The sequence below is a fragment of the Schistocerca serialis genome, chromosome 4 (genome assembly GCF_023864345.2).
Source record: "Schistocerca serialis cubense isolate TAMUIC-IGC-003099 chromosome 4, iqSchSeri2.2, whole genome shotgun sequence".
Classification (NCBI taxonomy): domain Eukaryota; kingdom Metazoa; phylum Arthropoda; class Insecta; order Orthoptera; family Acrididae; genus Schistocerca; species Schistocerca serialis.
This window is the reverse complement of record NC_064641.1, coordinates 476179092-476190905: the sequence shown is the minus strand read 5'-3', so window position 1 is coordinate 476190905 and position 11814 is coordinate 476179092.

Below are 11814 nucleotides of genomic sequence, written 5' to 3'. Positions count from 1 at the left end.
CTATCTTGTGCAAGCTTCTTCATCTCCCAGTACGTACTGCAGCCTACATCCCTCCGAATCTGCTTAGTGTATTCATCTCTTGGTCTCCCTCTACGATTTTTACCCTCCACGCTGCCCTCCAATACTAAATTGGTGATCCCTTGATGCCTCAGAACATGTCCTACCAACCGATCCCTTCTTCTAGTCAAGTTGTGCCACAAAGTCCTCTTCTCCCCAGTTCTATTCAATACCTCCTCAATGGTTATGTGATCTACCCACTTAATCTTCAGCATTCTTCTATAGCACCACATTTCGAAAGCTTCTATTCTCTTCTTGTCTAAACTCTTTATTGTCCATGTTTCACTTCCATACATGGCTACACTCCATACAAATACTTTCAGAAATGACTTCCTGACAAATCAATACTCGATGTTAACAAATTTCTCTTCTTCAGAAACGCTTACCTTGCCATTGTCAGTCCACATTTTATATTCTCTCTACTTCGACCATTATCAGTTATTTTGCTCCCCAAATAGCAAAACTCCTTTACTACTTTAAGTGTCTCATTTCCTAATCTAATTCCCTCAGCATCACCCGACTTAATCCGACTACATTCCATTATCCTCGTTTTGCTTTTGTTGATGTTCATCTTATATCCTCCTTTCAAGACACTGTCCATTTCATTCAACTGCTCTTCCTAGTCCTTTGCTGTCTCTGACAGAATTACAATGTCATCGGCGAACCTCAAAGTTTTTATTTCTTCTCCATGGATTTTAAAACCTAATCCGAATTTTTCTTTTGTTTCCTTTACTGCTTGCTCAATATACAGATTGAACAACATCGGGGAGAGGCTACAACCCTGTCTCACTCCCTCCACAACCACTGCTTCCCTTTCATGCCCCTCGACTCTTGTAACTGCCATCTGGTTTCTGTACAAATTGTAAATAGCTTTTCGCTCCCTGTATTTTACCCCTGCCACCTCCAGAATTTGAAAGAGAGTATTCCAGTCAACATTGTCAAAAGCTTTCTCTAAATCTACAAATGCTAGAAACGTAGGTTTGCCTTTTCTTAATCTACCTTCTAAAATAAGTCGTAAGGTCACTATTGCCTCACGTGTTCCCATATTTCTACGGAATCCAAACTGATCTTCCCCAAGGTCGGCTTCTACCAGTTTTTCCATTCGTCTGTAAACATTTCGCGTTAGTATTTTGCAGCCGTGACTTATTAAACTGATAGTTCGGTAATTTTCACAACTGTCAACGCCTGCTTTCTTTGGGATTGGAATTATTATATTCTTCTTGAAGTCTGAGGGAATTTCGCCTGTCTCATACATTTTGCTCACCAGATGGTAGAGTTTTGCAGGACTGGCTCTCCCGAGGCTGCCAGTAGTTCTGATGGAATGTTGTCTACTCCCGGGGCCTTGTTTCGACTTAGGTCTTTCAGTGCTCTATCAAACTCTTCACGCAGTATCGTATCTCCCATTTCATCTTTATCTACATCCTCTTCCGTTTCTATAAAATTGTCCTCAAGTACATCGCCCTTGTAAAGACCCTCTATATACTCCTTCCACCTTTCTGCTTTCCCTTCTTTGCTTAGAACTTGGTTCCCATCTGAGATCTTGATATTCATACAAGTCGTTCTCTTTTCTCCAAAGGTCTCTTTAGTTTTGCTGTAGGCAGTATCTATCTTACCCCTAGTGAGATAAGCCTCTACATCCTTACATTTGTCCTCTAGCCATGCCTGCTTAGACATTTTGCACTTCCTATAGATCTCATTTTATATTTTCTCCTTTCATCAATTAAATTCAATATTTCTTCTGTCACCCAATGATTTCTACTAGCCCTCGTCTTTTTACCTACTTGATCCTCTGCTGCCTTCACTACTTCATCCCTCAAAGCTAACCATACTTCTTCTACTGTATTTCTTTCCCCCATTCTTGTCAATTGTTCCCTTATGCTCCCCCTGAAACTCTGTACAACCTCTGATTTAGTCAGTTTATCCAGGTGCCATCTCCTTAAATTCCCACCTTTTTGCAGTTTCTTCAGTTTTGATCTACAGTTCATAACCAATAGATTGTGGTCAGAGACCACATCTGCCCCTGGAAATGTCTTACATCTTAAAACCTGGTTCCTAAATCTCTGTCTTACCATTATATAATCTATCTGATACCTTTTAGTATCTCCAGGGTTCTTCCATGTATACAACCTTCTTTCATGATTCTTGAACCAAGTGTTAGCTATGATTAAGTTGTGCTCAGTGCAAAATTCCACCAGGCGGCTTCCTCTTTCATTTCTTACCCCCAAATCATATTCACCTACTACGTTTCCTTCTCTCCCTTTTCTTACTACTGAATTCCAGTCACCCATGACTATTAAATTTTCGTCTCCCTTCACTATCTGAATAATTTCTTTTATTTCATCATACATTTCTTCAATTTCTTCGTCATCTGCAGAGCTAGTTGGCATATAGACTTGTACTACTGTCGTAGGCGTGGGCTTCGTGTCTATCTTGGCCACAACAATGCGTTCGCTGTGCTGTTTGTAGTAGCTTAACCGCATTCCTACTGTTTTATTCATTATTAAACCTACGCCTGCGTTACCCCTATTTGATTTTGTATTTATAACCCTATATTCACCTGACCAGAAGTCTTGTTCCTCCTGCCACCGAACTTCACTAATTCCTACTATATCCAACTTTAACCTATCCATTTCCCTTTTTAAATTTTCTAACCTACCTGCCCGATTAAGGGATCTGACATTCCACGCTCCGATCCGTAGAACGCCAGTTTTCTTTCTCCTGATAACGACGTCCTCCTGAGTAGTCCCCGCCCGGAGATCCGAATGGGGGACTATTTTACCTCCGGAATATTTTACCCAAGAGGACGCCTTCATCATTTATCCATACAGTAAAGCTGCATGCCCTCGGGAAAAGTTACGGCCGTAGTTTCCCCTTGCTTTCAGCCGTTCGCAGTACCAGCACAGCAAGGCCGTTTTGGTTAGTGTTACAAGGCCAGATCAGTCAATCATCCAGACTGTTGCCCCTGCAACTACTGAAAAGTCTGCTGCCCCTCTTCAGGAACCATACGTTTGTCTGGCCTCTCAACAGATACCCCTCCGTTGTGGTTGCACCTACGGTACGGCTGTCTGTATCGCTGAGGCACGCAAGCCTCCCCACCAACGGCAAGGTCAGCGTTTTCTTAGTTTCTCAACACCACTCATGCACCCCAATGGACTAAGCCAGCACAATCATACTTCAAGCACTCTCATACCATGCAACACTTACTTCTAATTATATCCTACCCATTACCAAGTCCAGCTATCTCTAACTCTTCTCTCTTTACGCTAATCTGGGTTTTGATACTTCTCTTGATGCCAACTTATTGGACGGTGGATGCTGATGCGACCATCTGGCGCAAAATCTGGGTCGAATAGCGCTCACCGCCATCTGCACACTTCTTACTGGGCTGTCAGGACAGACCAGACTTCGGCAGGAATTCACCTTTCCCTCTGAAACTGACCTAAACTCTGAAAAATTGGCTTATAGCTATGATCAAATAATAGCTGCTATAGAGACATAAAGTACTAGTTTTTATAATTTGTAGTGCTTAAGGATTCGTGATTATCTTCCGTTTTTTATCTGGTCCCATTCGCCATATATTTCTTATTCATCTATTCATCTAAAAATGTACTCGCGTGACATGCACTCAACGTGCTCCCTCCACGTACTGCAAAACTTCGCCGATAAAGTGCTTCTGGCGCTGGCGATCCATAATCGAATCACCACAAGGCAAACATCATCACACTATTGGCGATAATCCATGAGCGATAACCACAGTGGAAAGAGTACAATCGAAGGAAAAATACCGCACCATAGGCGATTATCCATAAGTGTAACCACATTCGGAAACCATCAATGAGAATACATCACTCCACTGGTGGTAACCCTAATCGAGCCGCAGCGAAAAGAGAAAAAAGAAACCATTCTGAGAAGAATAGTGTCTCCAAGACTTGGGCAATTATTTCCAAACCAAAAATGCAATTTTCACGCTGTTCCAACACATACCTCATCTCTGGCGTGACAAGCTACTGATATACCAATGCTCAAGTGTGAACCAACCAGTGTTATCACAAACCAAGAAGTTTACGCGGAGAAATCGGTACATTCCTATTCACGAAATAACTTTCTATCTGTGAAACATCAGAGGATACCAGTACGTCTCGAATTTGCGGTAAACTATCAAAGTGCAAATGCTTTACAGAAACTAAAAACGCCCAACTCATTGATTAGATGTCACAGAAGAAGATCTTATCTGCTAGTTATAATAATAAATCATCCAAAAAGTGTAAGTGCAAACAAATGAAGAACAATATACTAAAAGGCTAGGTGAATGAACTGGAAACACATGAATCTTAATACTAACTTAATTATATAAATGTACAAGTCTTATTCTATGGAAGGTTTCACATGGCAGATGTGAATAATCCCTAAGGAGTTCTTGGATTTCAATGTTTCGAGTTCCACTGCATTTGGATCAGCTATCCTACGAACTCAAACAAGTCTGATATAGATTGGGTAAATTTCGTGGCACAGACGTTTTTGCTTATTTGATAGTCGGAAGCTTTCGAGAAGAACTTTTTGTTCGATCTGAAACCGTCGTTTACCATGCATCCTTCCTCTTCGCACCTACCACCCGCAAGCGTCCGAGACCCAGTCGATCAATGTTTTTACGTTGTTTCCGGGTTCGTAGTGGGAAGTCAACTACTTTGCGAATCAGGTCTTCGGGCTACCTATTTTTTAGCACGGTCACAGGTGCCATTCCTGTGATTCCAAGTGCCAACTCATTCATTACGCCTCGAAATCATGTAAGAATGTATCACAAGAGGCGTGCCTTTTCGCGCAGTAGATGCGGTAGAGATTCCCCAGGCTTTCCATTATTCTCTCCGCCAGCGACGATTGGGGATGCCTTATAGATGCACAGATCAGTCTTTATCCTGTGCTGTCTCAACATGGTCTTCTATTTGTTTCAGCGAAACTGGGGTGCATTGTCAGAGATGATTCTGTCCTGATGTCCTACCTGAGATAGGAAATCTTTGTACAACGCTTTGCTCACCATTTGCGCGACAGTATTCTTCAGTGGCATCGGTGTGACGTATTTAGACGTTAGCTCCGCAACGGCTAGGAGTCGTGGGAGAGCTTCCATGAGATCCGTGGCCGCCAGATGCTTTAATTTCGTCGGAATGATAGGGTACTGTGGCGCCTGCGTCGTGACTATTGTGTGTTTCGATTTCAGCATGACTTACACATCGTCAGCTCTATCCTCATCCTCCTTTCCATACCTTTAAAATAGCGCCGTTTGCGTCACTTGACATAACGCTTTCTAGCTCCGAAGTGCGCGTGATGAAGTGTGTGTGCCATGTAACCTTATTTTACGAGTTCACCTGGGATGCAGACGCGCCGCAACGCTGCTCCTCCGGCAATTTTTCTCCAGTCGTAAAGGTGATCACGATAACGCATCAGCAATGACATTCTCTCACCCAGGTATGTAAGTGACTGTAAAATCAAATTATTGCACATCTACATACATACCCCGCAATCCACCATACGGTGCGTGGCGGAGGGTACCCCGTACCGCAACTAGCATCTTCTCTCCCACTCCCAAACAGAACGAGGGAAAAACGACTGCCTATATGCCTCTGTATGAGCCCTAATCTCTCTTATCTTATCTTTGTGGTCTTTCCGCGAAATGTAAGTTGGCGGCAGTAAAATTGTACTGCAGTCAGCCTCAAATGCTGGTTCTCAAAATTTCCTCAGTAGCGATTCACGAAAAGAACGCCTCCTTTCCTCTAGAGACTCCCACCCGACTTCCTGAAGCATTTCCGTAACACTCGCGTGATGATCAAACCTACCAGTAACAAATCTAGCAGTCCACCTCTGAATTGCTTCTATGTCCTCCCTCAATCCGACCTGATAGGGATCCCAAACGCTCGAGCAGTACTCAAGAATAGGTTGTATTAGTGTTTTATAAGCGGTCTCCTTTACAGATGAACCACATCTTCCCAAAATTCTACCAATGAACCGTAGACGACTATCCGCCTTCCCCACAACAGCCATTACATGCTTGTCCCACTTCATATCGCTCTGCAATGTTACGCCCAAATATTTAATCGACGTGACTGTGTCAAGCGCTACACTACTAATGGAGTATTCAAACATTACAAGATTCTTTTTCCTATTCATCTGCATTAATTTACATTTATCTATATTTAGAGTTAGCTGCCATTCTTTACACCAATAACAAATCCTGTCCAAGTGATCTTGTATCCTCCTACAGTCACTCAACGACGACACCTTCCCGTACATCACAGCATCATCAGCAAACAGCCGCACATTGCTATCCACCCTATCCAAAAGATCATTTTTGTACATAGAAAGGCCGGCCGGAGCGGTTCTAGGCGCTGCAGTCTGTAACCGCGAGACCGCTACGGTCGCAGGTTCAAATCCTGCCTCGGGCATGGATGTTTGTGATGTCTTTAGGTTATTTAGGTTTAAGTAGTCCTAAGTTCTAGGGGACTGGTGACCACAGCAGTTAAGTCCCATAGTGCTCAGAGCCATTTGAACCATTTTGTAGATAGAAAACAACAGCGGACCTACCACACTTCCCTGGGGCGCTCCAGATGATACCCTCACCTCCGATGAACACTCGCCATCGAGGACAACGTACTGGCTACTATTACTTAAGAAGTCTTCAAGCCACACATATACTTGGGAACCAGTCCCATATGCTCGTACCTTAGTTAGGAGTCTGCAGTGGGACAACGAGTCAAACGCTTTCCGGAAGCCAAGGAATATGGCATCCATCTGATACCCTTCATCCATGGTTCGCAAGATATCGTGTGAAAAAAGGACGAGTTGCGTTTCGCAGGAGCGATTCTTTCTGAAGCCGTGCTGATGCAGGGACAGCAAATTCGTTATATTCAAACTGAGAATATGTTCGAGAATCCTACAACAAACCGATGTTAAGGATATTGGTCTGTAATTTTGAAGTAATGTGAGAATCCATCTTGCCAGTCTTTTATTACAGAGTTTTGCTGTGAGAAGAAGCTCTAACGCCTTGTAGTGAGTGTATACTCTCGTTTTCCGACCATGCGAGAAGAATATGAATTTCTCGAAGGCCCAGACGACCGCCAGTGCTTCCAACTCGGTGAATGAATATTTTTTTCGCATTGGCTCAGGACACGGCTTCCAAAAGCTGTGGTTTTGTGTACCATATTACCACCTTCTTGGTAGCTCTGGAAGATCATAGCCCACAGACCAGAATAGGAACAGTCTGTGACCGTACAAAATCCCTGTACTAGAATGGGGCGAGACACGATTGGTGCATTAACGTGTGTGTTTTTGAGTGTTTGTAACTCATCCTCAGCCGTGTCGTCTGATACCCACGTGGACTTCTTTCCGGCGAGTTGGCATAGGCATGGTTTTGTCAGTTGTTTTATGTGTATGAACCTCTCGTAGAAACTGACAGCAGCAAGAAACCCACAGAGTTGGAGAGTAGACAACATTCCATTAGAACTACCGGTAGCCTTGGGAGAGACAGCCATAACAAAACTGTACCATCTGATGAGCAAGATGTGTGAGACAGGCGAAATACCCTCAGACTTCAAGAAAAGTATAATAATTCTAATCTCAAAGTAAGCAGGTGTCGGCAGGTGTGAAAATTACCGAACTATCAGTTTAATAAATCACGAGAGCAAAATACTAACATGAATTCTTTACAGACGAATGGAAAAACTGGTAGAAGCCGACCTCGGAGAAGATCAGTTTGGATTCTGTAGAAATGTTGGAACACGCGAGGCAATACCGAACCTACGACGTATCTTAGAAGACAGATTAAGGAAAGGCAAACCTACGTTTCTAGCATTTGTAGATTTAGAGAAAACTTTTGACAATATTGACTGGAATACTATCTTTCAAATTCTGAAGGTGGCAGGGGTAAAATAGAGGGAGCGAAAGGGTACTTACAATTTTTGCAGAAACCAGATGGTGGCATGAAAGGAAAGCAGTGGTTGAGAAGGGAGTAAGACAGTTTTGTAGCCTACCCCAATGTCCCCGATGTTATTCAATCTGTTTGATGAGCAAGCAGTAAAGGAAACAAAAGAAAAATTCGGAGTAGGAATTAAAATCCATGGAGAAGAAATAAAAAGTTTGAAATTTGCCGATTACATTGTAATTCTGTCAGAGACAGCAAGAGACCTGGAAGAGCAGTTGAACGGAATGGGCAGTGTCTTGAAAGGAGGATATAAGATGAACATCAATAAAACAAAACGAGGATATTGGAATATAGTCGAATGAAATCAGGTGATGCTGAGGGAATTATATTAGGAAATGAGACACTTAAATTAGTAGACGAGTTTTACTATTTGGTGAGCGAAATAACTGACGATGGTCGAAGTAGAGAGGATGTAAAACGTAGACTGGCTATGCAAGGAAAGTGTTCCTGAAGAAGAGAACTTCGTTAACATCGAGTATAGATTTAAGTGCCAGGGCGTCTTTTCTGAAAGTATTTGTGTGGAGTGTAACCACGTATGGAAGTGAAACATGGACGATAATAACTTAGACAAGAAGAGAACAGAAGCTTTCGAAATGTGGTGCTACAGAAGAATGCTGAAGATTAAATGGATAGGTCACGAAACTAATGAGGAGGTATTGGTTCAAATGGTTCAAATGACTCTGAGCACTATGGGACTTAACAGCTGTGAGCTGTGGTCATCAGTCCCCTAGAGCTTAGAACTACTTAAACCTAACTAACCTAAGGACATCACACACATCCATGCCCGAGGCAGGATTCGAACCTGCGACCGTAGCAGTCGCGCGGTTCCGGACTGAGCGCCTAGAACCGCGAGACCACCGCGGCCGGCGAGGAGGTATTGAATAGAATTGGGGAGAAGAGGAATTTGTGACACAAACTGACCAAAAGAAGGGATCGGTTGGTAGGGCACGTTCTGAGACATCAAGGGAACACCAATTTAGTATTGGAAGGAAGCGTGGAGGGTAAAAATCATAGTGGAGACCAAGAGATGAATACATTCAGCAGAGTCAGAAGGATGTAGGTTGCAGTAGTTATTCGGAGATGAAGAAGCTTGCACAGGATAGTGTAGAGAGCTGCACCAAACCAATCTCTGGACTGAAGACCACAACAACATTTGATCCCTCGCATTGGATCTTCTCTATCTCTTCTATCAACCCTATATGGCACGGATCCATGACTTGGGATGTAATGAATGGTGGTTCTCCTTATAAGTCTGAAAACTTTGAATTGAGAGAATATACTTATATCCTGCCCCACAAACCAAACATATCGCGCCACTGGACTTTAACTGCTGGTGTGCATGAGCCCAAGGTTTCATGGCCCGCCGGTCCCTGAAGGTTGCCGTACCCACGTCTCTTGTCATCAGAGTTACGTGGTAATGTTTCCGTACGCCTGAGTTAAGCGTAACGGTGGTCCAGCTCCGTACTTCTGCGCTACGCGCCACAGGCTGCACGCGCTCCGTCGAGCGCCATATACCGCTAAGCGGGCGCTCCTGCCATTTATCGGCCTGTGCCAGGGATGTGGCTACGGGTTAAGTTGTAAAATTTTATCTTTCACATACCTGGTGGTCAAAAACCTCACGGCGAAGTGCTGTGGCATCGCGCTGAACTTCTACACTGGCGACCCGTTCGCACATTTGTCTCATCTCATGAGCCAAGTAATTCTGCTGGGTAGTGAGACATGTTTGCTCTTCCTTTATTTTTAACATTTCTTCCTGTGCCTTTTCAGCTACTCCTTGTCCCTGTTTTTTGAGAGCAGAAATAGTCATCTTGGTTGCGCTCACTTCGACCATTGCCAGCTCTGTCTGATCTCACGAAATTTGGGTATTTTCCTGTACATCTCATGCTACTAGTCTGACTGTCCTAACCTCACAGTTGGACTCTACTGCTACTTCTCGCGCATCATCCGACGTTTTCCTAATGTCGTCAACCTCTGCTTTTATACCCTTAATTTCATTCCTGACCTGATTTACGATTTCAACAAACTCCTCAGCTCTCCTTTGGATTTCCTTAATTTCTTTCATGACTTCGTCCTGTCTCTTTTCCTCTTTGTCTTGTCGCTTCTGAATTTCACTAATTTCATTAATGATGATCACCTGTCTTTGGTCTTCTTGCTGCTGTTTCTTTTCTTCCCTTTCCTTCCTCTGTTTTTGTGACAGCTCTGCTAATAGTGTCACGTTTAGAGCAAATATCAATGATTGGCTGACGGAATGAAATTTATGGGAAAAGTTTTTGTTAGGTTTTATAATAAAACTTACACGTAATGAACCTTGAACAGAATGACTTTCTCAATGTCACCCACTATGGATTGTGAAAACAGTGATCACGTGAAACCCAGTTCACACATTTCTCACATGACATACTGAAAGCTTTGGATCAAGGCAACCAAGTAGAAGCAGTGTTTATTGATTTCCGAAAAGCATTTGACTCAGTACCATACCCACCCTGGGTTGAGGAGTTTTTGGTAGGGAGGACACAGCATATTATCTTGGATGGGGAGAAATCGTCACATGAAAAAATAATTTTGGGTTTGCATCTGGGAAGTATGTTGGGATCCTTGCTGTTCATGCTGTATATTAATGACCTTGCAGACAATATTAATAGTAAAATCAGGCTTTTTGCAAATGATGCAGTTATCTGTAATTAAGTACTATCTGAGAGAAGCAGCACAAATATTCAGTCAGATCTTGATAAGGTTTCAGCATAGTGCAGAGATTGGCAACTTGCTCTAAAAGTTCAGAAATGTAAAACTTCACTTCACAAAATGAAAAAAGCATAGTATCCTATGACTATAATATCAGTGACTCACTGTTGTAATTGGCCAACTCATACAAATACCTGGGTGTAACACTTTGTAGGGATATGAAATGGAATGATCACATAGGTTCAGTCGAGGATAAAGCAGGTAGAATATTGAGGAAGTGCACTCAGTCTACAAAAGAGATTACTTCCAAATCACTTGTGCGACTGGTTCTAGAATATTGCTAAAGTTCTAGAATATTGCCCAACGGAGGATACTGAACGCATACAGAGATGGACAAAGGTTTGTTTAATCCGTGGGAGAGTGTCACAGAGAAACTGAAGGAACTGAACTGGCAGACTTTTGAAGACAGATGTAAACTATCCAAACGAAAGTCTATTAACAAAGTTTCAAGAACCGGCTTTAAATGATTACTCCATACGTGAATGGAACAGGAAGAAACCCCAATAACTGATACAATGTGACGTACCATCTGCCGTGCACCCCACAGTGGTTTGCAGAGATTAGATGTAGATGTTGATGTAGATGCACTCTCGGAGTCTGGATATCTCTCCTTAAAGGCACCGTAAAGCCTGCTGACGTTCAGATCTTGGCCAGAATACTCCTTGTTACTATTTCTTCTTCCATAATGACTCTTGATTTTTGAAAAAGAGTTGACATATTCCGAAAACAAGCTTCTCATCTGCTGCCGTGAACTACTTCTTTATGCCATATCACCCCACTTTTCTGTGAACGCTACTTCACCTTTCCTCTGTGCGAACACAAGAGCTTCGATTCTGCTTTTGGTTATTGCAAAAACAGACATAAAAGTGATCTTACAGGCCTGGACAATGTCACCCATTCCATCTAGCCACGAGTAACGTACTGTACGCCACCTGTGGTCTTTAGCGTCACCATACTGAGCATGACGCCTTCTGTTCACACACTTAATGACAATAAAACCCGTCAAATAGGAGATTTGCTACACGGAATCTTTGAGTGCTTAAAAG